Source organism: Elephas maximus, chromosome 20 (genome assembly GCF_024166365.1).
Source record: "Elephas maximus indicus isolate mEleMax1 chromosome 20, mEleMax1 primary haplotype, whole genome shotgun sequence".
Lineage (NCBI taxonomy): Eukaryota > Metazoa > Chordata > Mammalia > Proboscidea > Elephantidae > Elephas > Elephas maximus.
This window is the reverse complement of record NC_064838.1, coordinates 48,607,439-48,633,911: the sequence shown is the minus strand read 5'-3', so window position 1 is coordinate 48,633,911 and position 26,473 is coordinate 48,607,439. Positions and strand designations below refer to the sequence as shown.

General features: G+C 48.5%; 1 long non-coding RNA gene across 2 annotated transcripts in view; it reads right to left on the bottom strand.

Annotated features, from left to right (window-relative positions):
* Positions 1-9,918: 9,918 nt before the first annotated feature.
* Positions 9,919-26,473, bottom strand: part of LOC126063585 (uncharacterized) — a 140,972-nt gene continuing 124,417 nt past the window's right edge. The window contains exons 3-6 of one of the 2 annotated variants that reach the window (XR_007514394.1): positions 24,411-24,480; positions 14,306-14,354; positions 11,115-11,267; positions 9,919-9,970 (exon numbers count right to left, since the gene is read on the bottom strand). This is a non-coding gene — a long non-coding RNA (uncharacterized LOC126063585). The remainder of the gene's footprint in view (positions 9,971-11,114; positions 11,268-14,305; positions 14,355-24,410; positions 24,481-26,473) is intronic. The other variant, XR_007514393.1, reaches the window with a different exon arrangement.

Here is a 26,473-nt window from a genome sequence, read left to right as displayed (position 1 = left end):
AATACCAGAAAGATGTTTACATGTATTTTATTGATTATGCTAAGGCATTTGACTGTGTGGATCATAACGAATTATGGATAACATTGCGAAGAATGGAAATTCCAGAACGTTTAATTGTTCTCATGTGGAATGTGTACATAGATCAAGAGGCAGTTGTTGGAACAGAACAAGGGGATACTGCGTGGTTTGAAATCAGGAAAGGTATGCATCAGGGCTGTGTGCATTCTCCATACTTATTCAATCTGTATGCTGAGCAAATAACCCAAGAAGCTGGACTACATGCAGAAGAATGCAGCATCAAGATTGGAGGAAGACTCATTAACAACCTGAGATACACAGATGACACAACCTTGCTTGCTGAAAGTGAAGAGGACTTGAAGCACTTAACTGATGAAGATCAAAGACCACAGCCTTCAGTGTGAATTACACCTTAACATAAAGAAAACAAAAATCCTCACAACTGGACCAATAAGCAACATCATAAGGCAAAATATTGAAGCTGTCAAGGATTTCATTTTACTTGGATCCACAATCAATGCCCATGGAAGCAGCAGTCAAGAAATCAAACGACATATTGCGTTGGGCAAATCTGGGTAAAAGGCCTCTTTAAAGTGTTAAAAAGCAAAGATGTCACTTTGAGGACTAAGGTCTGCCTGACCCAGGCCACAGTATTTTCAATCACCTCATATGCATGCAAAAGCCAGACAATGAATAAAGAGGACTGAAGAATTAATGCCTTTGAATTATGATGTTGGGAAAGAATATGAAATATACCGTGGACTACCAGAAAAATGAACAAATCTGTCTTGGAAGAAGTACAGTCGGAATGCTCCCTAGAAGCTAGGATGGTGAGGCATTATCTCACTTACTTTGGACATGTTATCAGGAGGGACAAGTTCAAAGAGGACATCATGCTTGGTAAAGGAGAGGCTGAGTGAAAAGAAGACCCGGGTGGAGAGGGATTGACACAGTGGCTGCAACAATAGGCTCAAACATAACAAGGACTGTGAGGATGGTGAAGGACAGGGCAGGTTTTGTTCTGCTGTACACAGCGTCGCTATGAGTTGGAACTGACTTGATGGCACCTAACAACATCAGAATGTGCGGTGCTCTGCAGGAGCGGGCACTGCGCATGTCTTACAGGTTGGGTAGAGTTAAGCATCCCTGTGTGTCAGAGCAGAGGAAGGCACTGCATGAGACAGCGGGTCAGTCGTCCCTCAAAACACCTACTGTGTGCCAGCCGCTGAAGAGACAAAGGAGTTAAACAGACGTAGATCCTGAGCTCCTGAAGCTTACTGCTTGGTGGCGAAAAATCGTATCACAAAATCATAGTTAGGTATTTGCTGGATTCTCACTGTGCAGTGTTTTGAAGCACGGGGTACTGCAGAAGCGTGGAGTGGGGGAGCCTGAAGTGTTCTGGAAGCCCTTTTCTCTGTTTTTAAGCTCAGCACGATGCGTCCTCAATTCTCGGGCTTGTTTGTGACAGCCTCCGTGTCACAACGTCCCATAGAAGATATCCTTTCCTTTGGCCAGAGCCCTCAATAGTGAGCTCTATTGTCTGTATCAGTAAAGCCTGGGGACTGGGCTACATGCACTATCAGCTTCCCAGGTCTTAAATGACACATGAAAGCGGCTAAGAGGAGCTGCCCATGGGGTAGTGTGCAGACACAGGCTGGGCTGGAAGTTGGGGCCATTTGTGTGTGTGTGTGGGGGGGGACTGTTAACTTCCCAGCCTTTGCAAAGACCAGTCCCAAGTTCGTTCATTCAACAAGCATTTATTGAATACCTACTGTGTGCCAAGCACTATGCTGGGGATGTATCAGTGAACAAAGCAAACGCTCATCTCTGCCCTCGGGAGCTTACGGTCCAGTCAGGGGAGAAGGGCCATCACAAGGAAATGAAGTAGGAGTCTGAAGGTGATATGCACTGTGGGTCAAACGCAGAGCAGGGTAAGGGAGGCAGGACGGGCTTGTGCTGCAGAGGTGTGGGGCACATGCAACAGGGATGTCAGGGTGGACCTGGAAACCTCTGCAAAGGGATTAGGGGCAGGCCCATTTGAGGAAGAGTAGGAAGATCACTGGGATCGGGGGCAGGGAGTGGATGAGAGAGGTTGGGGCAGGGGCCATGGGTACTGGAGGTTAGCAATATGGTTCCACCTGTGCTTTAAAAGGACGACAGGCCACCTGTCCCTGTTCTATTTATTCTCAGAGTCAGAATCAAGGGGTCACTGGTGGGGGGACTTGATAACGCATGCAGCCAGTTGCGTTGATGGCTGTGGCCTCAGGTCCTGCACTTGCCAAGCATTTATTTACTTTTAGTTTTGGTGTTTCTTTAAATGTGTATTAATTTTGTCATCATAAAAAACTTCAAATAAAAGAAGACAAGTGGCTCTCTCTGGAGACAGGAGGATAAGGGGCTTTCACTTTCTATCCTGTCTGCCTGTCATCTTTTTTATTTGTAAAATTTAGTCCTTGGTTAGGGTTTTTGGTTTTTTTGCCTTTAAACATTGACGGGTATTACTCTAGGCAATGTACAGGCAAAGACGAAGAAAGATTACAAGCAAAGGGAGAAGAGTTTTAAAGGCATTTTGCATGGTCATAAAGTCAATTACGCATAGACACGCACACACACACGTGCACACATGCACACACAGGCCCGCTCATGCTTAAGCCTCTTTCTAGTCAGGAGCGAGGCCCAAGGAACAACTTTGGGGGCTGCCTCCAGGAGGGCACTGGCTTTTTTTCTCACTTCCAGTGCTTTGTCTCCCCGAGAAGACAGTCACACCTGCACAGCCTGTTGGCAGGTGGGAGGGCAGAGTGCCCAGGATGGAGGGAGGAGGATGGAGCCCTTTGGGCAGGGCGAGCAGCACATGCCTTTGGAAGTGACAACCCACTCACCAGCTGTGAGACCTTGAGCAAGGCTCTCAACCTTTCTGGGCCTCAGCTTCTTCATCTGAAAAATGGGAATGATGACACTGCCTACGCCTCTCAAGGCTGCTGTGAGCCTAAATGAGTTGATACTGGTGAAGTGCCTGGCACCCAGCATCAGTGGGGTAGGTGTGGTCGTTGTCTTTGTTCTCAAACAGAAAAACCTCTGGCTTTGGAAATGAAGGGTCAGGCTGTGTGGCCTACAGCAAGTTAGCCTTCTCGAGCCTCAGCTTCCTCAACTGTAAAATGGAGCAGCAAGCATCTCACCACAGGCCGCATGAGTGGTGCGCACAGCAGCACCCTCGTTGGCCCCAGGGGTTCAGCCCCAACTGCAATCATCTGTGACCCTGACTGGTGGGCTGCCAGCAGGGGCACAGCCTGGGTTGTACGGCTGGATCTGCTCTGCCAGGAAGGTGCGGCTCCTCAGATCTGAGGCCGCTCCCAGGTACCATCTTGTTGTTCTCAGCTTGGGCTTCCCTGCTTTTGGCCCCTGTGCCACCCGCTGGAAATGAGGAATAGCAGCCCAGGTCCCCAAAACTGAATCAGTGTGCCAGGCAGCTGAAGGATGTCGGGATAAAGAAATGAGGTTCTACTGCCTATTTATTTTGATCCATTTTTCTATGAAAACTCTTCTTTTCTGCTATGCCCTTTAAAATAGCAATTTTAAACTCTCTGGTCTGTGTAAGGCTCTAAATGAGTTTTCTTAGGGAACAGATGGGATGGGGGGACAGATAATTGTTCTGCCCCTCCCTCCGCATCTTAAAGTTTAAAAGTCCATCAAAAATCTACAGTAAGGTGTTGGCACCTTCGCCCGTAAACTCTTCCTGAAATTTCGGCTTTGTGAGTGTGTGTGTTTGTGCAGGTTTCCTGGGGAGGGCATCACAACTTTCCTAATCGTCTCACGGCATTTGGTAAAATGTAGTATGTGGGAAAGGAGCCCTGGTGGCCCAATGGTTAAGCACTTGGCCACTAGCCAAAAGGTTTGCAGTTCGAACTCAGAGGCTCCAGGGGAGAAAGACGTGGTGATCTACCTCTGTAAATATTACACTTTAGGAAACCCTAGGGGCCATCCTACTCTATCACATGGCGTTGCCAAGTCGAAATTTACTTGATGGCACCTACCAACAACATGTGGGAATTCTTGTTTTATAGCACAATACCAAAAAAAAAAAAAGAGAGAGAGAGAAAACCCCCAAACCCATTACCATTGAGTTGGTTCAGACTCATAGCGACCCTGTAGGACAGAGTAGACCTGCCCCATAGAGTTTCCAAGGAGCACCCGGCAGATTTGAACTGCTGACCTTTTGGTTATCAGCCGTAGCACTTGACCACTATGCCACCAGGGTTTCCAGCACAACAAATAGAAACCCTCAAATTACTATAAAACCAGAAAACCAAACCTGTTGCCATTGAGTTGATTCCAACTCAGTGACCCTATAGGACAGAACAGAACTGCCCCATAGGGTTTCCAGAGTGGCTGGTGGATTCCGACCCCTGGCGACCCCATGTGTCAGAGTAGAACTGTGCTCCATAGATTTTCAATAGCCAATTTCTGGGAAGTAGATCACCAGGCCTTTCTTTCGAGGCACCCCTGGGTGGTTGGACTCAAAGCATCAACCTTTGGGTTAGCAGCTGAGCTCGTCAACTATTTGCACCACCCAACCAAACCAAAAAACCAAACCTGTTGCCATCAGTCGATTCCCACTCGTAGTGACCCTATAGGGCAGAGTAGAATTGCCCCATAGAGCTTCCAAGGAGTGCCTGGTAGATTTGAACTGCTGACCCTTTGGTTAACAGCCATAGCACCCTAGCCACTATGCCACCAGGGTTTTCTCTGTACCATCCAGGGACTCCTAATTGTTCATTACAGAGACACCAAACCAGCAGCAGTTCCCAGGTCTGGGAGCACCACGGGTTCAAATCTCTGCCTTAGCAAGGAGACGCCACACACCTGGGGCCAGGTGCTCTAATTCCTCATCTTAGAATGGGGTTGTCGTGAGCTCAGATTAAAGAAATGTGACACACACTGTGTTAAGAATTCAATAAATTGTGGAAAAAATGTATCTATGCTTTCAAATTGGTGGAAATAACGTCAGCTTTCCTTCTGTCCTGTTGTGAAGCAAAAAGAGGAGGACGTCACGGGCACGTTTATTTAGGTGAAGATAGGGAGGGTCAGGTTCCCACAGCCTCAGAACACTTGAGATTTACAACTCAGAAGTCCCCCCCCCCCTTATTTGGTATTCAACATACAGGAAACGCACACAACTTTTCACATTGCGGCAGATGGCAAGCAGAGACACTCCCCTACCTCAGTCTTTGATCATTTGGTACTGAAGTTTTTTTTTCCTCTGTTTATTTTGTTGTTGTTGTTGGTTGCTGTTGAGTTAACTCCAACTCACGGCGACCCCGTGTGTGCAGAGAACTGCTCCATAGGGTTTTCAATGCTGTGACCTTTTGGAAGCAGATCCCAGGCCTGTCTTCCGAGGTGTCTCTGGGTGGGCTCAGATCACTCACCTTTCAGCCAGTAGTTGAGCACTTAACTGTTTGGGTCACCCAGGAACTCCTTTTTAGTGATCCTCAAACTAGAGGGCACTTTGGAATTCTCTGGAAGGCTTGTTAACACACTGATTACCCAGCCCCACCCCTAGAGTTTCTGATTCAGCAGGACTGGGTGAGGCTGGAGAGTCCCTGAGTAATGCAAATGGTTAATGTGCTTGGCTGAGGTTTGCATCTACCCAGAAGCACTGGGTAGAAAGGCCTGGCAATCTGCTTCTGAAAACTCAACCACTGAAGCCCGAAGGAACACAGTTCTGCTCTGTAACACACGGGGTTGCCATGAGTTGGAATTGACTTGACGGCGCCTTTTTATTTTGGTGGAGCTGGAGGATTTGCTTCTCTAAACAATTCCCAGATGCTGCTGATGGTGCTGCTGGTCCTGGGACCACGCTCTGAGAACTGCTCCATTGGACGGCAAATATTTACTCAAGGAACTTCCTTTCCAAACCCAGTTATTTTCAGGAGTCGATTCTGACTCATAGCGACCCTATAGGACAGAGTGGAACTGCCCCATAGAGTTTCCAAGGAGCACCTGGTGGATTTGAACTGCTGACCCTTTGGTTAGCAGCCATAGCACTTAACCACTAGGCCACCAAGGTTTCCGTGTACAGGTCACTAAATCAAGGGCTCAGAATAGGATTGGCAGCGGGGTGGGGGTGGGGGAAGTGGCAGTGAATACTCCAGTTTCTTTCTAGCCCGGTGGTATCAAGTCTACCTAACTGGAGGGTATGCAATGTTGTGGAGTAAAGGTGGCTGTTCTCAGGTAGACACATTTTGGAGAAGCAGCCACACTGAGGGCAGGGGTGCGTGGGTGGGGTTTTGGCTCGTGCTAGGAGCTGGGAAGGAGCCCTGGTGGTGCAATGGCTAAGCACCCGGCTGCTAACCAAAAGGCTGGTGGTTCAAACCCACCAGCTGGTCTGTGGGAGAAAGATGTGGCAGTCTGGTTCTGTAAAGATCATAGTCTTGAAAACACTATGGAGCAGTTCTACTCTGTCCTATAGGGTTGCTATGAACTGGAATCGACTTGATGACAATAGGTTTCAGGAGCTGGAAGGTGCCCCGGTTGCCCTCTCCTGGGCTGAGCTCCGGGAACACCAGTTCTGAGGGGCGCACGACTGCCTCTGCAGACTTAGACCTCTGAAGGTACTGCATAAACCTCAAACGAACCCGCCAGCTTCACAACAAAACGAAGTGGAGCTGCTACCGGTTCTTAAATTGGCTCTCTCTCTAGACGTGACCCCATTTTATATATTAAGTTTTTAATCAGGTTCTATTACGAAGTGCTTTAAACAAGGTCAGAATGCAACCTTTTAGAAAGGCAAAGAGAAAGCCAACACTGCCAGGTCTACCAGGTTTAAGAAATCAGAGTGGATGTCTCTGGGAAGGGAGAGGGCTTGCTTGACCCTGAGGAGTCAACCCTGGGGAGTCACCCCCGGGGGCCTTCCATGATCAGGTTTGTCCCCTTTGCCTTGGCTCTCCAGCAGCAGGGAGCAGTGGTGGCTCAGGGAATGGGTTCAGAGGCCAGGCTGCAGGTGTTTGAATCATGAGGTCACCAACTACCAACAGCATGGGTGGTATGGTCGTGGTACCTACTATAAGGTGGTTACACGATTTTCCCATGATGAGGAAACTGAGGTGCAGAGCAATAGTTAAATGTAAAGAGCATGGTGCAGTACCTGGCACACCTGCTATATTATGATGCCACTTAAAAGAAACAAAGACTCCAGTGAAGCACAAGAGAGCAAGAGGTTGACCTTGAAGGACGCTCATGGCTCAGGCTGTGCTCATCCATTTACTGAGCAAACGTATTATTGAGCTTCCAGTCAATGCCAGACACTGAGCTGGGTTGGGAGTGCAGCAGCGAATGAAGTCAATGTCCCTGCCCTCGAGGAGCTTACAGCCTGTGGAGAAGACACAACCAACAAAGACTCACTCCAGTGAATATGTATGAGATGTGTGCTCTGAGGGCTTCAGCTTGCTGGGAGTGCTGAACAAGGGTTACTGGACCTAGCCTTCCGGTGACAGAAGTCTGCTCACAGAAGCTGCGCTCCACCTGGTCTAGAGAGCAGTGAGGCATCAAGAGCAGGGAAGACAGGTGGTGGCTGGGAGCACTTACAAAAGCCCTGGGGCAGGAGGGAGTTTGGTGGGCGTCAGGAACTGGGAGAGGGGTCTTGTGGCTGCAGTTCCAGAGGGTCATGCCACAGGCTGTGCTGGTCACACTCGCGGTGCCCCATGGCAATTAGGATGAGGCCAACTCTTTAAGGAGCTGTAAAGGGGAGGCGGGTGAAGGAATTCACACTATTTAGACTTGCATTTTGAAAGATTATTCTGTATGCAACACGCAGAAGAGACAGGGTTAGAACGGAAGCTGGGGAGCATGTGGGGAGACCAGAAAGGGGGTGGCTGGGATTTATAAAAAATACCTGGAAGGTCTGTTGAAACACAGGTCCTGGGCCTGCTCTTGCTCCCTCTCCCCACCAGAGCCACTCAGCAGGTGTGCGGCGGTGCCTGGCATTCTGAATTTCTAACATGCTGACGCTGCCGCACAGGACCACATGTGAGTGGCCCAAGCTTAAACTGTGCTGGTGGTAGAGGAGTTGGTATGCGGATGGGTTCTTAGAAATATGCAGTTTATACCTTGTAAGAAGGTAGGAGGACCTCTCTAAAAAACTTTACTCTGAAGATACTTGTCTCCAAACATATTTCAGAGATGTCCTTAGTGATTTGGGGATGGGGTGAGAAGCTGAACTTCACAAAAGCATTAGAACTCTAAGGTGACAGAGACCGGGGCTGCTTTGATCACCCGAGGCTCTGTGTCTGTAGCCTGGACTCCGAGCACTGTTTGCATGGGGCTGGATTTGATTGCCTCTCTGGCATTCTGTGGGGCAGCAGCAGAAGCCCCGTGAAAACACTGCATCAGATTCAGGCCATATAGACAGAGCTTGCATTCATCAGGGCAGCTCTAGGTCTCTGTCCCATAGAAAGTCAGAGATGGACATCTCCCTTTTTCTTAGTGCTTCAGAAAGAACCCTGGCCATCCTGGCCACTGTTTTGGAAACTCCTACCTTGGCTCTGAAAAATGGTGGTGTCATGAGTAAGATTTAAGTTGGGCATTAAAAACACTGGAACTCTGGAGACCCCAGTTAGTTCTGCAACATTCCTGGGCCCCTGGCTGTGAGAACCTGGGGAAGGAAAGCCCATCTGTCAGCACAGGTACCAGCAGGTATTACCCCAATGGGAGTGTCTGCAGGATCCATGCCCTAGGAGTGACCTTTTCGTGTCTGGTTCACACCCGGCATTCACATCGCTGGGACACATGTCTGACGAGCACCCCCAAAGAAAGGTGTTTACTCTTCAGGCAATGTGGGACCATCTAGGAAATAGACATTTTTATGGATTGAAAATTATGTCCCCGAAACATGTGTGTCAACTTGGCTAGGCCATGATTCCCAGTATTGTGTGGTGGTCCACCATTTTGTAATGTGATGGAATTATCCTATGTGTTGTAAATCCTAACCTCTATGATGTTAAAGAGGCAGGATTAGAGGCAGTTATGTTAATGAGGCAGGTCACGATCTACAGGATTAGGTTGTACTTTGAGTCAATCACTTTTGAGAGAGAAATGAGCAGAGAGGAGAGGTACCTCATACCACCAAGAAAGAGCCACGAGCAGAGCCTGTCCTTTGGACCTGGGGTCCCTTTGCTGAGAAGCTTCTAGACCAGGGGAAGATTGATGACAAGGACCTGCCTCCAGAACGGACAGAGAAGATAAAGCCTTCCCCGGGAGCTGGCGCCCTGAATTCGGACTTCTAGCCTCCTAGACTGTGAGAAAATAAACTTGTTTGTTAAAGCCATCCACCTGTGGTATTTCTGTTATAGCAGCACTAGATAACTAAGGCTGACGTGTTCCCCGTATATGTTGCTACAAAGGGCCTTCATTTCTCAGGGAATGCTCCATGAAGCCACCATCTTTATAACTAGGTACTCCCTTTCCTTCCACCTTATCCTATTCATTACCGAGTATCAAAGCAAAGGGCACCACTGTGTGTTTCTGGCACCTAGGAGGAAATGTCTAGTTTAGTGGCACTGAACCCATCTGAGGGACTGCAGCTCCATTTTCCCAGTGAAAAGCCAGTAACACAATTTCCTCAGTAGGAAGCTTATGTTCTCAGGAGTGGCTTTTTCTTTAAAACTAGAGCTGTTTGTGTTGAGGGTAGGAGTGGAAAATGAACAGCAGCCTGGGACTGTCTTAGAAACTGGAAAGCCAAATGTGGGAGGTATCCAGCAATGACCCACTGCGGAGGGTTGGCTGCCTTGCAGGCGTGTGTCCTCGCTGGTTCTGGAGCCTGGAGCGCTGCCTGTGGTGGAGTGCGACCCTGGTGTTGTGAAGTAGCCGTTCTCTCATTGGCAACGGCCTGATTCACAACACCAGCTGCCCCACCGCACCATGCCGGAAGGTCGTGGGTCACCTCTGCAGGCTGCTGCTTCTAGGGGAGCGAGAGGGTGGAGAGAAGAGAGAGAGCAGGCGAGGGTTAGAACTGGAGTGCAAGACCGTTCAGCCATTCCATCTCCCTCCCTACCCCAACCAATAGTTTACCCCTTTTTAAAATTGTTGTAAAAATACATGTAACATTTGCTAATTTGCTATCGGTCAGGCGTGCAATTTAGTGACATCAATTACCTTCATCGTATTGTGCAGCCATCACCCAAAATCACTGACGAATTTTGCATCACCAGAAACTCACTGCTTCCTAATTGATGATTCCCCCTTCCCCCTCCCTCCCACTCCTGGTAACCACTAACAAACTCTGATCTCTAGGCATTTGCCTATTCTTGTTACTTCAGATAAGTGAGATCATAAAATATTTGTCTTTCTGTGACTAACTTCTTTCACGCAGCATAACATCTTTGAGGTTCTTACACTGGGAACACATACTGGGACCTCATTTCTCTTTATGGCTGGGTAACATTCCATCGTATGTAGGTACGACGACATTTTGTTTAACCATTCATCTGCTGATGGGCATTCAGGTTGTTTCCACCTCTTGGCTATTACGGATAGTGCTGCAGCTAGAGTTTCCCTTTTTGTTCTGTTCTTTACCAGCCTTCTCACCCAAAGGGTGTAGGGTAGGCATTGGAGGCTCCAGGGAACCCTGGCCCCTGGGCACAAAATCATCTGTGTGCGGACACGCCACTGGGAAAAGGGTCTACTGCCTTCAACAAATCCTCAAAGGGAAACACAGCCCTCAAAAGCTTAAGCATCTCTGCCCTGGGAGCTGCAGCGGTAAGTGAATACTTTGAAGGCCCATTTTCACTAGCTTTCTTTCTACTGATACTTGTCTGGTAGGAAGACAGGAATTCCCAGGACTCCGTTGCCGAACTTAGAAATCGAAGACTGTTCCCACCTCATTTTCTGAGTCATAACTCCGCCAAGATCCCACCCTCTTGATTTTTATGTCTGTCCAGGGTCCCAGACCTCCAAGGCCACATGCTGAGTAGCTCCCATGCCTACTGAGGATGACTCAGGGTCAACATGGAATCTTTTTCTTGGAGAAAAACATTCTGGGTCAAACAGAATAAAAGTTCCATCCTTGGCAGGTGGTCGATGCCAAGGAGTGTGCGGGGCGTCACCTCTGGCTTCCTGTTCCATGTGGTCCTCTGTGAGCAAAGACAGGGACATTTCCAAGAGACAGCTTAGTGGAAAATGTTTTTTCTTCTTCTTCTGGTTCTCTCCTCTTGGTGCAAAGAGAAGTGACTCAAGCTTGAGACTGTGACCGTGGCAGCCTGACAAGTGCAGAGAACCAGCCAGGGGTTAACTCTGATTGCTTCTAGCTCCTAGGCCTTATCTAGATTTCTACACCTTTCCCCCTGTCTGTCTGAAGAAACACATTCAAGTCTCCAGCTCAAGAGGGGCAATTCTGGGGGAAGGAGGGTGCCCCATGAACGAGGGAGGAACCCTGCTCTCTTGGCCTGTTTAGTTTGTTCACTCACCTACCCATTTCACTCATTACAACCCTCCTGTGTCTGCAGCATGTGAAGCGGTTGCCCCCCAGAGGAGCTCATGGTCAGAGGTGGGGTGTGGAGAAGGTAAGAAAATAGGTACTGTGGTGATCAATGTCTGTGCTGGGGGCAGTAGCTGTGCCCCTTTGCTCAGTGCAGGGCAGGAGCACAGTGGCAGTCCCGTCTTCCTGTGGGGGCTCCTTGTGGTTCACCTGTCCCCACCATTACCAATGCAGGTCACTATGTGCCAGGTGCTTTCCATGCCTGGTCCCAGTTAACCTCCCTCAGCCTCCGTTTCCCTGTCTATAAAATAGGGGCAACCATGCTCAGGGAGGGACACTTAGGATCTAGGTGACTTGTCTTAGTCTCACAGCCAGTAAGTGGCAAGGCTGGGGCTAGAACCCAAGTCTGACTTGAAAGCCATGTTTTGCCACCTCTGTCCGAAGCACTCCCTCTGCCTCTGAAGGGGGTTCTGAGGTGGCTGGAGCAGAAAGTGCGATGGCCTTTGACCATAAGCTTCCGTTCCCATCTCCTACCGGCAGTGCTCCAGGGAGCAGTCAGGGCAAGAAACTTGCAGGAGGTGAGCCCTAAGCCAAATGCTTTACCAGCCACCCACATAGCAGGTACACAGTCATCAAGTGGGGAGAAAAAGACCCCATCTCAAAGCCTTCCTTGCCTGGCGCACTCTAAGACAGGCCACAATGTGACTCATGAAACCTTTAACTCTCCTTAGTGGGGCTCCACTGAGAATGCATCAAATGCCTGATGCTGTGCAGTGCGCAGGGGAAGGGGTCACTGTGGCTGTCCTTGTAGCATAAACTCTCCCCATCTACCTGCAAACAGATGACGCTCTATCGCAAATCGTTACAAGAAGCATCACAGGGAGGTTTAAATTATGCCTACTCCACAGAACCCTGGTGCCATAGTGGTTAAGTGCTACGGTTGCTAACCAAAAAGGTCAGCAGTTCGAATCCACCAGGTGCTCCTTGGAAACTCTATGGGGCAGTTCTATTCTGTTCTATAGGGTCACTATGAATTGAAATTGACTTGACGGCAATGGGTTTGGTTTGATGGCCAAAGAATCGCAGTTTGACGACTTTAAGCTTGAAAAAGAGGGCAGGAAGCCATGGAGTGGTAAGGGTGGTCTTGGAGCTAGGCAGAATCTGGGTTCAAGTCCCACCCCAGCACGTAACTAATACCAGAGCCTTTTGTAACCTAGGGGGGCCATGTGTATTAACTCCCTTACATAAATGAAAGTGCTTGATGGGGTTGAGAAATGGAATGATGTGTGCACACCAAGTGCCTGAAGGGGCAGGAGGCTGCCGCCGTCACTATTATCCCCTTAACACTTAAAGGGAAGGGAAGGTTATGTGGCTACTTCAAACGTGACCAGGGATGGAACACAATCTCACTGACTCAGTTCCCTATAGGGTGGAAACACATCCTGGGCACAAATAAGGGCAATCGCTGAGGACCTGGGGCCACTCATGTAAGCCCACAAAAGGGAAGCTGGCCGGAAGAACTCAGGCAGTCAACATAAAAACAAGCAGCACTGAGCCCTGCCTTCCTACTGGCAGAGGACCCCCTTGGCTCTTCCTCCCTGACCTTCAGATGGTCCAGGAAGGTGAGTCTCTCCAGTAACAAAATCCGGCAGTAAAATGACTTTGGGCATTTCCTCTTGGCATCTGCCTGGATTTTATCACCAATAGGAAAACACGTAATGCAAATTTATGTGAAAATAGCATTTGGAGTTTAATCCTTATTTCCAGGTGTTGACAACCAAACCAAAACCAAATTCATGGCTTTGAGTTGATTGTGACTCACAGCGACACGCTACAGGACAGAGTAGAACTGCCCCATAGGGTCTCTAAGGAGTGGCTGGTGAATCTGAACTGCTGACCTTGTGGTTAGCAGCCAAGCTCTTAACAGCTGCACCACCAGGGGCCCCAGGTATTGATACACTTTTAAATGAATAGTTCTTTGGCCCAAAATGGCTGCAGCCCGCTGTGTGGTTCTCAGCTATCTGACCAGATCACATTTTCCTCTTTCTGCCATTTATCTCAGAACCAGCTTTAAGGATGCAAATTTGGCAAGTTCTGAGTGCTGGATGTGGCACAGAAGTTCTGCCAAGGTTCTGGCAGGTGTCAGGGGAGGCAGAAACTTTGAGTAATTCATTAATCATAGGTTAATATTGTGCCTCAGAGTCAAGAACTGTCTGGATTTCCACATCTACAAGAAAAGAATCCCTGCTGGCATGTTAGGTCAGAATCTCAACATTGGGCCTCTCCTGTGGTGCAGAGAATTGCTAAGCTGGGGGTTTCTACCCAAGTGCAGACTGCCCTGCGCTAGACTCCCCGGGCATGGAGCCAGATGAACAGTTCACTGTGAGAAGGCGACAGGCTAGCTGATGTCTGCTGGGCGTTGTGCTAAGACTTCATGTGCTTTAACTCTTCGAATCCCTGTCCCACCCGTGAGGCTCCTGTCTATCACTGTGGTCACTTAATTAGGAATGGAAAGTTCAGAGAGATGAAGGAACTTGTGTGAGGTCAAGAAGCAGCAGAGGAGCCTGCTTTAGCTCCAGCTGGCTGCCAACTTCCCTGGGTGGACAGGGCCCAGCCCAGGGCCTCTTGCCATTCAGATTCCTCACCTACTGAACTAGGGCCTTGAGCGGACACTCTCTGAGGCTCTTCCCAGCTCAGTAGGCTGGCAGCCTGCTCTCTGGACATGCAACCTGGACTAGTGGGTGGTGTGTGGCACTGGAGTTAAGTATGGGGGCTCTGGAAACAGATGGGACTGGGTTTGCATTCCAAGTCCTGTCCTACCTGTGTTCCTAGGTCAAGTTATTGAACCTCTGGGTCTCAGGGTCAGCACCTGCAAAACAGAGTAATAATATCAGAACACTTGGCCGACAGCAGATGCTTAGAAATATGAGTACCTGATGAGTGCTGACCATGACTGAGTTAATGCGGCTGGCTTTCTGAGCATCAGGTAGACCAAAACCAAAAAACCAAACCTGCTACCATCGAGTCCATTCCAACTCACAGCAACTCTATAGGACAGAGTAGAACTGCCCCATAGAGTTTCCAAGGAGTGCCTGCCTGGTGGATTCAAACTGCTGACCTTTTGGTTAGCAGCCGTAGCACTTAACCACTATGCCACCAGGGTACGTATCAGGTAGACAGAGACCTCAAAATTCTTTTTTCCACTGCCTTGAGAACCAACAAATTGAAGATTCTCAACTTGAGAATGAGCAAGTTCCAGAAAGCAGATTTAGCAGGGGGACTATGAACTGGCACTGCTGAGTGGCCGGAGCCTTCAGCAAAGTGACTGTGTTCTTTCGACCAAGATTGTGTACACAGGAAGGTCGTGTCGGCGTCAGGTTAAACCTGCACAGATCCAAGGGAGCTGACACACCACATACCCACGTACTGGTGGTACGCTTGCATTCAAGTGGCAAAAGGAGACCCAGGAGTAGGTGAGAAGCCAGGATCACAAACAGACCTATCAGCAGCCAACTCTGCTCCTTGGTTCGCCCTGGAATCCACCAGGGCCCAGGGTGTCAAAGAGAGATCACAAAATGACTGTTTCAAGAGTTACAAATGACCTTCATGTTTTAACTTTAAATACTTGCAAGAAGATGGCATCCCACAAGGGCCAAACCTGGTCCCATCCCTTTCTTCCCTCTTATCCTTCATTTCTCTCCTTCTTGCTCTCTGTGCTTTTAAAACTTCTCAAGCGTGCCATGTTCACTCTTACCGCGGGGCCTTTGCACAAGCTGCTGCCTCTACCTGAAATGCTTTCCCTTCTTCCCCTCCCTATTTTGTATAGTCTAATACCAACTCCTCCTTCAGACCTCAGCAGCAAAGTAACTTCCTGGACCCCGAGTTTCCAAGGCCAGGCAGGATCAGATTCCTCTGTAACATGCTCTCCAGGCATCCTGTGCTCTTCCTTCAAAGCATCACGCAGCGTAAGTGACGGCTCCTAACTCTGAGCTTACCGCTGAATCTTCTGCATCAGCCCTGGGCAGCATGTCCTTGTACAGCCACGCGGAGGGGACCTGCTGCACACACCCTGCTCCCCCCACCTCAGGGCCTTTGCACCTGCTATTTCCTCCTGAAGGACCTCAGCCAACCCACGGACATCTCAAGAGAATGCAAGATGGCAGATGTTCTAGAATTCTGCACCCATTTTCACCAAAGCCCTTTCTCTCTTATTTCCCATGCTGGCCTGCTTACGTTAGTCCTTGCTCACTGCTGGCTCTGCAGGGCCAAGGCAGCTAATTCTGATTTTATTTTTTAACGACATAATTATCACTTATTGGAGGCAATACCACGGACATGACATTTATCTTAACCTTCTAACATCCGGCCTCTCAAATCTAGGAACATTATTCTGCCTGTTACTTCTGGAAAAAGATGACTCCCAGCAGAAACGCAGGGTGTGTTCCCTCACCCACCACCTCCCAAGTTCATCATGGGTCCAGACAGTCTCCATTTGGTGTTTGACATCCCAGACGTGGAATCTGCTGGCTCAGGACCTCCCAGTGGCGGGTGGGGGTGGGGTTCTGGAATGCACAGACTCAGGGCTCCACCTTGACTCTAAGGGCCTGGGTCAGTCAGTCTGGGAGTAAAGTGCCCCGCCCTCCCGGGATTCTGATAGACCAGGTTTGGGCACTGCTCTTTTAAGTCTACGGCTCTGTTAAAACCTGAATGAGCTGCAGCACAGCGGGAATCTGATACAGCTTCAACATCTTCCAAAGGAAATTGAATCTTGCCCATGTGGCGGGTGCTATTGGTACCTGGCACCTCGGTTCTGACACACAGGGTTTGACTCTCGGCCTGGAGGCTTCCTCTGGTCAGGAGTAGGAGCAGGAGTGTGCTCAGCCTGCATGGCGGAGTGCCAGGGAGTTAGCATCCCAACCCATGAGGGATGGGAGTTGGACAAATATCCTGGCTCTCTGGCCCCTGGGGAAGTAACCCTGGGACATGTACTAAAATGGCTCCCAGGGGACCCCACTTTCCCCTGGCTGGATCCTAATTACTAGCATACTCTTTATTGGCCCGCTTGTCCATCTCACTGCCCCAGTCCCTGCTTCCTGGGAATACCTTCCAAATAAACTGTTGTTGCGTGCTCTCCTGTAAATTCTGACTCATAGCAGCCCTGTAAGGCAGAGCAGAACTGCCCCATGGGATTTTCAAGGCTGTAAATCTTTCTGGGAACAGATTGCCAGGTGTTTTTCTCCTGTAGGGCTGCTGGTGGGTTCCAACCGCTGACCTTTAGGTGAGCAGTCAAGCACTTAACCACTGTGCACCAGGCTTCCTTCCACATAAACTACCCACACTTAACTGATTTTCTTAGGGTCTGCTTGGGGGGTATCCACACTCAGCTGTTCAGTCAAATGTCTGCAGTAAGTGTATTTAAGTGCACCCATGTTTTTGAATGGGTGTACTGTACGTGGGTAGCTTTCAGCAGGGCAGGACCAGGGTGAAGGGAGGGAGGCACTGCCTCTCGGGGGCTGCCCCTGCTGGAGCCCAGGCTGGACCACGGGTGCCTCTTGAGACTTTGCATCCTAGGTGTCTCACTTCCTTCACCCTAGTACCACCTGACTTTCAGGAACCAGAATACACAAATTAGGCAAAACCTATTCCAAGTTGGCATTTTCTAGAGTGCGAGCTTATTACGTGTTGTGACTCTGTTTCTTCGTTGCTTTTTCACAGACAGCACCACTCTAAATGGGAACCTCTTGGCTCCATGGTTCTGAAATATCGGGATTGTTCCACACGGTCCGTAAGTCACGCATGTGTTATAGGCATTTCAGGCAGTCTTTCCACTTTAAGATGATGGTGAAAATACACCAAAGGGCAATCTCGAGAGTCGGCTTGCTTTAGCCCATCTTGGCAGAAGCCTTCTAGGTGGGCTTAAAAATAAAACCTCCTGATTCAAAAAGAGCTTGCCAGCCTGCCAAGTCCAGCCCAGGGTTTATTCGCACAGTTAATGTCGCATGCAAATAGATTTCCCGCTTCGGTCATGGCAGTCCATTAATTCAGCCTCTTGTCTGTTACATCTTTATCCTTGGCAGGTTAATCCTGCCAGATTCCTCTGCTGTCGCACATGTCACGCTGTGACTATGTCCGACAATGCGGTTTTGCTAATCCTGTTGTATCAGCTTAGTGGCCTTGTCTGGTCAATCCAATGGTGGAAAAACCGTGTGTAAGGTTTTTGCCAAGATCTTTCTCCTATTCTGGCACCTACTCCCTTCTTTAAAAAAACAAAAAAACACGGTGTCAATTAAACCTTTTAAAAATTGACCACAGTGTTTGGACATCTGCCAATGTCCTCCAGACAAGAATGTCAAGGCACTCAGCAGCCCCCAGACTCTTTCCGGCAGTGTCCCATCCAGCTGTCAGCTGAATATGCCTAATGGGAAGGGTTAAAACAGGTAAATCATCTAAGCAGCTCTTTTCCAAGGCTCTTTGGACTTCAAGGGCTTGGAGAAGGCTGAATGGAGGACTCCTGCGTCACCCATTATCTTTGGTGCCATCTTCTTCTTGGTTTGGTGGAGTCATTAGCATGAATTATTAGAAGAGATGCAGTCCCTCCTGCAGTCACCTTTGTCTGCTGGTACACAGGGAGGAGAACCGTCTAGAGGCCCTGCAGTGAGTTGTTCCTTCACTCCATGGCCCGGGGGGTTAAGAGCCTGGGCCTTGTAGCCACACTTGCTCAGGTTCGAATCCTGGCTGGGCCACTTACTACACTTCTACAATCTCAGGGGCCAGTTGCTTCACCTCTCTGGCCTCACTCTCCTCATCTGTAAAATGGACAAAACCATAACACCTGCCTCATAGGATGGCTAAGAGAATTCAGCAAGCAGATAATGTCAATTACTCAGAATGCTGCTGGCACTGGGTAAATGTAAGCTAATATCAGCATAGATTATAGAATTTCACAAAACTCACTACTGTCTGCAGATGACTCCAGTGCAGGGTAAAATTCCATAAGGCACATCTTTTAGGCCTTCAGATGTAAACTCTACTATCTCACTTGCTAATCACAGAAATCTGCAGATGAGCAGGAGCCCTGGTGGTGCAGTGGTTAAGCGTTTGGCTGCTAACCAGAAGGCTGGCAGTTCGAATCCATGAGCTGCTCCTTGGAAACCCTATGGGGCAGTTCTACTCTGTCCTATAGGGTTACTATGAGTTGGAATTGACCCGACGGCAATGGGTTTGGTTTTTGGAGATGAGCAGCCCTTTCTAGTCTCCCTACCACTGATCTCTCTGTGTCACCTCTGGCCGCCTTTGGTGAGTAAGGCAGCATTCCAGGGTGGATAAGTGCAGAGGGTAGATAAGACCAGACCCCCAGGTGAAGGGAGGGGGGCCCTGAGTCCCGGGCCTCCTACTGTGTGACTTGGAGCAAGTTACTCAGCCTTTAAGACTCTGACAACCCCCAGGTCAGAAAGGGCAGAACTGGTTCTACATGGCAGTTATTGTGAAGATGAAATGTAAAAGCACATGTATGGTGCTCGGCGTGCCGCTGGGGACACAGGACCAAGACCAAAAAACCAAACAGCTGCAGCAATGTCAATTCCGTCTCATGGCGACCCCCTGTGCTGCAGAGAGAACTGCGTTCTGTACAGTTTTCAAAGCTGTGACCTTTCGGAAGCAGATCTCCAGGCCTTTCTTCTGAGTGGCAGCTGCCAACCTTTCAGTTAGAGCACTTAGCTGTTTGTGCTGCTCAGGGACTCCTTGGGAACACAGTGTTGATATTGTTGGTATGTGCCATCAAGTCGATTCTGACTCACAGTGATCCAATATGACAGAACAGAACTTCTCCACAGAGTTTCCCAAGCTATAAATTTTTATAGGAGCAGATCACCAGGTCTCTTCTCCCCCTCACCCCCGCAGAGCAGCTGATGGATTCTAACAGCAGACCTTTCACTTAACAACCGAGTGCTTAACCATTGTACCACAAGGGCTCCTTTGGAAACACAGTGAATGCCCCTAAATTGTGGCTGTCTTGACCATGGGGCTCTTGCAAGGCACCAGGGCTTTGCTCCCCAGCCCTCCAACCATGTGCCTCCTCACTCTCCCGACAGCCTTCATGGAGGCATTGACAGCCACATGGGATTGTGTAGCGAGAGCCCACAGCACAGGGCCTGGCTTCTACCACAGACTCTAACACAAAAGATGAATCTGCTCTTACCGCTGTTAAGTCCCAGTTCACCCAGGCTTGTTTCTTGCTCAAAGCGTCCTCAGCTCCATTGAGTCCTTTTTGTGTTTCTCTAGGCTGAGCCCTGTTAAGACTGGTGAGTGGCTTTAAATGATAATGTGCACGTGTGGATTTGTGTTTGGACACAGCTGATGAAGCACTTAGATATTTTTATGATAACCTTAAGGGTGGAAGATTAAACATATTTAGTGTTGGATGTGTCAGGGCATAATCTTTTGTTCTCGTTGTAAAGAGTAGTTAGTTACATGCAAGAGCTACTCAGCCACTGAACACCTACCCTTGCCCCCCGACTTTCCCTGGGTCCTGTTACATCTTCTAATAACTGAAGTCCTGTCATTAGAACATCATATTTGGTACAGTAGAGGGTCAGCGAAAATTAGGGAAACCCTCAAGGAAATGGACAGACACTTGAGCCACAATGGTGGACTCAAACATACCGATAATCATGACGATGACAGAGGACCAGGCAAAGTTTTGTTCTGCAATACGCAAGGTTGTCATGAGTTGGACCTGACTTGACAGCAACTAACAACAACATCATCACTAGCTGAGCACATGTTACACCTCATTGTATCAGTCTACCAGGTTGGACACTTTATGCATGGTATCTAATTTGAATTGAGGTGAGACAGCACTGTTACTACCCATTTCCCACTTAGGGAAACAGAAGCTTGGAAATGACAATTAGCTTATCCAAAGTTGCAGCTAGAGAGTGGCTGAAGAGTCGTGCTTTAGCCCAGAGCTGCTGTCTCTCCAGGCCACTAGGCTACACAACACGTCTTTGGTGTGGTACCATTTCTTCTGCTGGACATCTGAGTCAAGGACGGACCTTCTGAATTACCAGCTCCCTTCAGCATTTACTTGCTCCAAGTTATAGCTATGCCAAATGCAGTATTTCCTTTTTCATTTTATTTTTAATGAATCTTGTACTTATTTTTTTCCCACATGGCAAAAAACAAATCAAAACAAAACAAAAACAAGACTTCTCTGCAAAACTTAGGAACTTCCAGCATCTAACCTAACAGGCTCCAGTGATTAGAAAAACCCTGTATCCCAAAGTCCACTCTACAGATCTTAATCCAGCTTTTATTTGCTGATTTCTCGAATGGGCTCAGTTTGCGATACTTTGTGCTAAGTAAAACATGATAGAATCAAGCAATTTGCAAAACTAGCAGTGCTGACCCTCTGGCCTCCAAGGCTCAGGCGAAGTCCACTGAGGCACACCTAGTGTGTTGCCTTGGCGAGATTTCATGCTGATCGGACAGTCCATCCATCTCATGTCTTGAGAGCGCCATGCTTACCCAGCAGAATGTAAACATCTCTGAACTTTGCTTACCGCGTAAAAGGCAGCATGAGCTTCCCACTGCATTTCCTCCTGCAGGATCAGTCACACATCCCAGGCCCCTGCACGTAATTAGTCTTGGAAAGGGGGAGCTCCTTGGAGGGATTGCAGATCTGACTGCAGCCCTCTGGGGGGAGGGGGGTGGAGAATCAAGGCTGGGAGCAGAATAATAAGCACCGACGTTTCCAGAAGGCTGCGCCATGTGCCACAGGAAGCTTTTTTTAGTGGTTGATTCACTGTCAGAAAATCTGATTTTGCTGTGAATGCTACTTAGCATCAGGGAGCAAGTTTCTGATTTCTTCTTTTCTGCTGTGTGGATGGGGTGCCTTAGTTGTGTGTTTTGTTTTTGGTGTTTCTGCTGTTTTTTAGCCAAACCAAAGGTGGCTCAATCCTAAATCCCTTTCGTGGTTCCAGGGATGTGCTCAGCCCTCATGTCCTGCTAGAAGACTGGAATGTTTGGGTTTCCCTACTCCTAGGATTTAACGGGGGCAATTTCACAGAACTGAAAGAGACCTGCTTTTGACTCCACTTTCAGAGGCTCAGCTTTCTCTAATTCTTCGTTGAATTTAAAAATGCTTGAAGGTGGCTGCGTTCTCCTTTTTTTTCCTCCTTCATTGTGGCTTTTTGGGGGGGAGGGGGTGAGTACAGGGAAGTGAAAATCCCACCTCCATTCATCAGAGACTGAAAGTCATGTGGCGCTTCCAAAAGGGCTGTCGGCTTCTTGACATTCCTGTTATTATTTTAGGAACCAAACAAAATGCAGGAAACCTCGCTTTAAGGAAACTCAATGTGCAGAAGCCTATATTTTCACAAAATCCATCTAAGGGATGACTTCTGAGAGGGATTTACACGAGGAGGTAAGGCTTCCTTGCTGCCTTGAATCTCACACGTGAGACACGTTCCATCTCGGAGAATGCCTGTGGCGTAAAGAGAGGCACATCTGCGTTTATGCCTGAGAGGGGATTTCTGCTGAAAACACGTCCTCCCCCCCAAGCCTCTGAAGACATATTAACGATGGGGATTAAGACATATTGACAATAGAAGGATTATTTCCTAACCTGGGGTATGACAAAAGCCCATTAATAAATGAACAAAACAGCCTGTCTTATTTTCTCTCAAGCACAAAGCCCTGATGGGGCTGGGATGCCCATGGGTTACTGACCTTGACTTCCTGCTGCACACCCAGGGCCTTTTGGGGGATTCTCTGGGGCAGCCTGAGACTCCCTGGCCAGACCAGATGCAGAGGGGAGGGAGAGGCGCAGACCTGGTGAGCTCTGTTCCTCCTGGCACGAGGCCTCTCTTGCCTTGGCTCTTGGCATTTCCTCTGCCAGAGGTCAAACTGCTTTCTTGTCAGACAAAATGTACGTTTAGGGGACTTGACCATGCAGTTTTTCTCATAGAAGGGGGTAAGGTGTTGTTTGAAAAACGTGACCAGCACTGAGACCTCAGAGGCCTGGCTGAGCATTCCTGGTATCAGCATCAACGTAATTTTTCTTTTTAAAAGCCCTGCTCCCTCCCATAATTACTGGTCTCAAAGCCCTGTGGAATTTCCAGGGCAAGCCTCTTAAGGCCTCTGTCTGGTCTCTGCAAATGGTTTGCATTCTCCTCTCTCTAGCATTTCTCCCAGGAAATGCTCTTTTTTAAAAAATGCAGCAACGAATGTCATCTTGGGGGAAGAAAACCCTTTAATGGAACATGGTTTAACAGAGTAGCAAAGGGAGGCTCTGCTTCTGACTAGAATGAGTGTCTCTAGAACAACACAAAGCAGCCAGGAGACATAACAACGCACAGGCTCTGAGAATGTATGAGTCACCTCTTCACACCCCGCCGCCCGCTCTGGGGAGACACCGGTGCACACACTCAGCCATGTGTTCCTGTGCCCACAACCACTAGCTTCAGTCTCCTTTTCATGGCTTCTTAGGGGAGTGCCTGGCCATTACTTAGAGAAAACACTACCAGAGTCAAGAGCTAAATCACGAGTCCAAATCTTTCTGTGTTTATCAGCCAGCTTCTTGGGGGCTGGGAGCAGTCACATCCTGAGGGTCCTTTCCCCCAAACTCCAGACCTGGGCACATACACTGACATGTCTCTTCTAGAATGTTATCATTGTAGCAGCTCAAGGATCCACCATTGATAGCCGCTAAAGGAGACCCAGGTTAGCTGGGGCTAGTGGTTTCCTGTGGACACCAGGCCCTGTGTGCCACACAGTGAAAGTGCTGCAGAGTTCTGGGAGGTACAGTGGGGGTGGGGAGCAGCATTCCTGCAAACGGAGGTGCGCCCATGCCTGGAATGGCGGGTTACCAGGAGGCGTGAATGGAAGGAACAGAAAGGTGGGCAGATCAAGGCGGGGGGTAGCACTCAGTGGTCGATGCGGTTTCCCTGGTGACACCATGTATTTAAAACACTCTGTAATTGAGAGCTCCTGAGGGAGCAGGAAAGCAGTGGGATACAGACCCCAAATTCTCATAAAAAGACCAGACTTAATGGTCAGACTGGGACTAGAAGGACCTTGGAGGTCATGGTCCCCAGACTTTCTGTCAGCCCGAGACAGGAACCATTCCTGGGGCCAACTCTTCAGACAGGGATCGGACTGGAACATGGGATGGAAAATGATACTTGTGAAGAACGGGCATCTTGGATCAAGTAGACGCATGAGACTGTGTTGGCATTTCCTGTCTGGAGGGGAGATGAGAGGGCAGAGGGGACCAGAAGGTGCCCGAATGGACACGAGGAGAGAGATTGGAGAGAAGGAGTGTGCTGTCTCATTAGGGGGAAAGCAACTAGGAGTGTACAGCAAGCCGTGTATAAATTTTTGTATGAGAGACTGACTTGATTTGTAAACTTTCACTTAAAGCACAATAAAAATTAATTAAAAAAAAACAAAACTCTGTCACTATCTATTGATGTAATGGAATGAGAGATGCTTAGGACAAATATCCCTGAGCTTTTGCTCAAAGTAATACACTTTTGTAATCCTAGGTATTTTAATGTAAACATTTAAAAACAGTATTCTGAGGAAGGGTCCACAATATAGAAAAGATTACAGACCTTTTCCCCATGAGAATGTGGACACCTTGGAGAGAGGCAGGGATCAGCGTGGATATAAACACCCAAGAAGGATGCTCCATCTAACTTGCAGCCTTCCACAGATTTATTATGCTGCCCACAGGTCCACCTCACTCTGTGCCTCAGTTTCCTTATCGCTAAAATGGGCATAACAGCACCCTTGAGTGTCAAAATCAGACAACTTGGGCCTTGCCCAAGGTCACAAAATGCTGGGACTGGGTTTGGTTTGGTTTGCTCACAGCTAACAGTTGACCAGCCAACTTACAGCCCTATGACATAGGAAAGAAAAATACCTTCTGACCTTTCAGTTCTGCTGAGCCTCTTCAAGGGCACAAAACAGGAAGTGCAGCCTCAGTCTTCATCCTGCAAGACATTTCCAGAGATTGGTCACCCTCGTTGTCATATCGACTTCAGTGGAAGTCCTTCAGACTCAGTAATAGCAACCTAGGTCCCAGCTGAATTTTATGGGAGACATCCTGGCCCAAAGAAGGCCCACCTTATCATGGACCTGTTCTCTCAACTCTGGGCTGGATGGAAAACTATAGGTGTGGGTGGGTGGTCACAGGGAGGGTGGGATGGGAGGTGGTGAATACTGCCAGCCTGGGCACCCACGGCTGGATTCTTCCCTGCATTTGCATATTCTTTGACAAAGTGACAGACCACAGCTAACATTATCACAGCACCTGTAAATGCCCCTTAGCTCTTGACGCAATGCTTCTAGTGACATGCTTTTATGGCTCTTTTAGGCGTAGGTGGTGAGAGAAGATGAAGAGTTTCCTGTTTTACGGCTGGGGTGCTCTCAGATGGTTTGTGTTCATGACACCATCTATTTCTTCCCCAACCCCATCCCACAGCCCTAGGAAGAAAACAATGGGCAGGGTGTGTGGGGGTGGGAGGGATGATTCAATACTCTTTAGACAAAGGACAGAGCCCACAACCTAGCTGATGTTACCCCTTTTGTCCCCTCACCCCCAGAAGCTCAGGCAACAAGCTGTAGACCAGGGAAGGAGGTGGGGCCAGGAGAAGAGAAGACTTTCAAGGGTAGCCATAGGGAAGAGTAGAATGAGAAAACCCTCTGCAAAGCTTGATTTCTCAGCTTAGGATATACCTGACCTTGACTCCCCTTGTCCTCAGGAGGCAATAAAATGGGATTTGAGGAGATGGGGAATGGGTCATGGTTTTGCCTCCATTTTGCAGAGGGGAGAAACTGAGGCCATGGAGCTTAAAGAAAACATGGCTGGGGACAGCTTATTAACCATTATGAAAACCACAGGTTGGCAGGGACCGTACATATCCTGTTAAAGTCTTTAACTTTCCTTTGAAGCAAACATTGTTTCATAGCTAATGCTTTTATTTTCTTTATTCCTATCATGAGTTCAGATTGGCACAGTGAGGAGATAATGAAGAATGAGACAGCTTCCTCACAGAGTTGAGTTCAGGTCAGCAGGCAAGGATGTTCAGATGAACGCCTACACCCATGAGGACTTGGAGAGAAGGTGCATCACAGCAACACCCAGAGCCCTGGCAGACATTCCCAAATGCTGTTGTCTTTCTCAGTTGGAATCTGGGTCGCCTGTTAAATGGACCCTGGGCAGCTTATGGAAGTATGTGAGGTTATGACTTTGCTTCTTCAAGGAGAGGCCCTGGAGTCAGAAGGCGAGGCTTATCATCAGTTACCCCGCTGGGATCCTAGCACCACAGAAATAAGCCCAAATACAGAAGTGGGGCGTTCCTCCAGCTCTCAGTCTTGGGGAGCCCTGGAGAAGCAGGGTCCATTTGGAAACTTCATTCTAAACAATGCCTCTGGGAGCAGTGCCCATCACATCAAAGGATAACATGTTCATGGAACACAGTATGTTTTCAGAAGTAGTTTTCTCTAATATTAAAAGTCAGAGAAAAAAAAAAAAAAGGATCAAAGTGGAGGCATCCAGTTGATTCATAGCCAAGACTGGCTACACAGTGTTTAGGCACTTACAGTACAAGCAAAGAAAAATAATGGAGAAAGGATATATTATACAATGAACATTGGCAGGAAAGCTGGAAGGCAATACTGATAAAAAGATTCTGAAGGCCATTAAAGTAACTTCTCCTTGGTGGTTAAATGCTTGCACCTGGCCACGCTGTGATCCCATCATTCCTTCTGAAATCAGAGTCCACCTCCATGGTGGCATCTTTGTCCAGCCTACAGAGTTTAATTAACACAACTGCCACCTATTCCACCTCATTAACATCATAGAGGTAGAATTTACAACACATAAGAAAATCACACCAGATGAGAAAACGGTGAACAATCACACAATACTGGGAATCATGACTTAGCCAAGTTGACAGATATTTTTGGGGGACGCAATTCAAT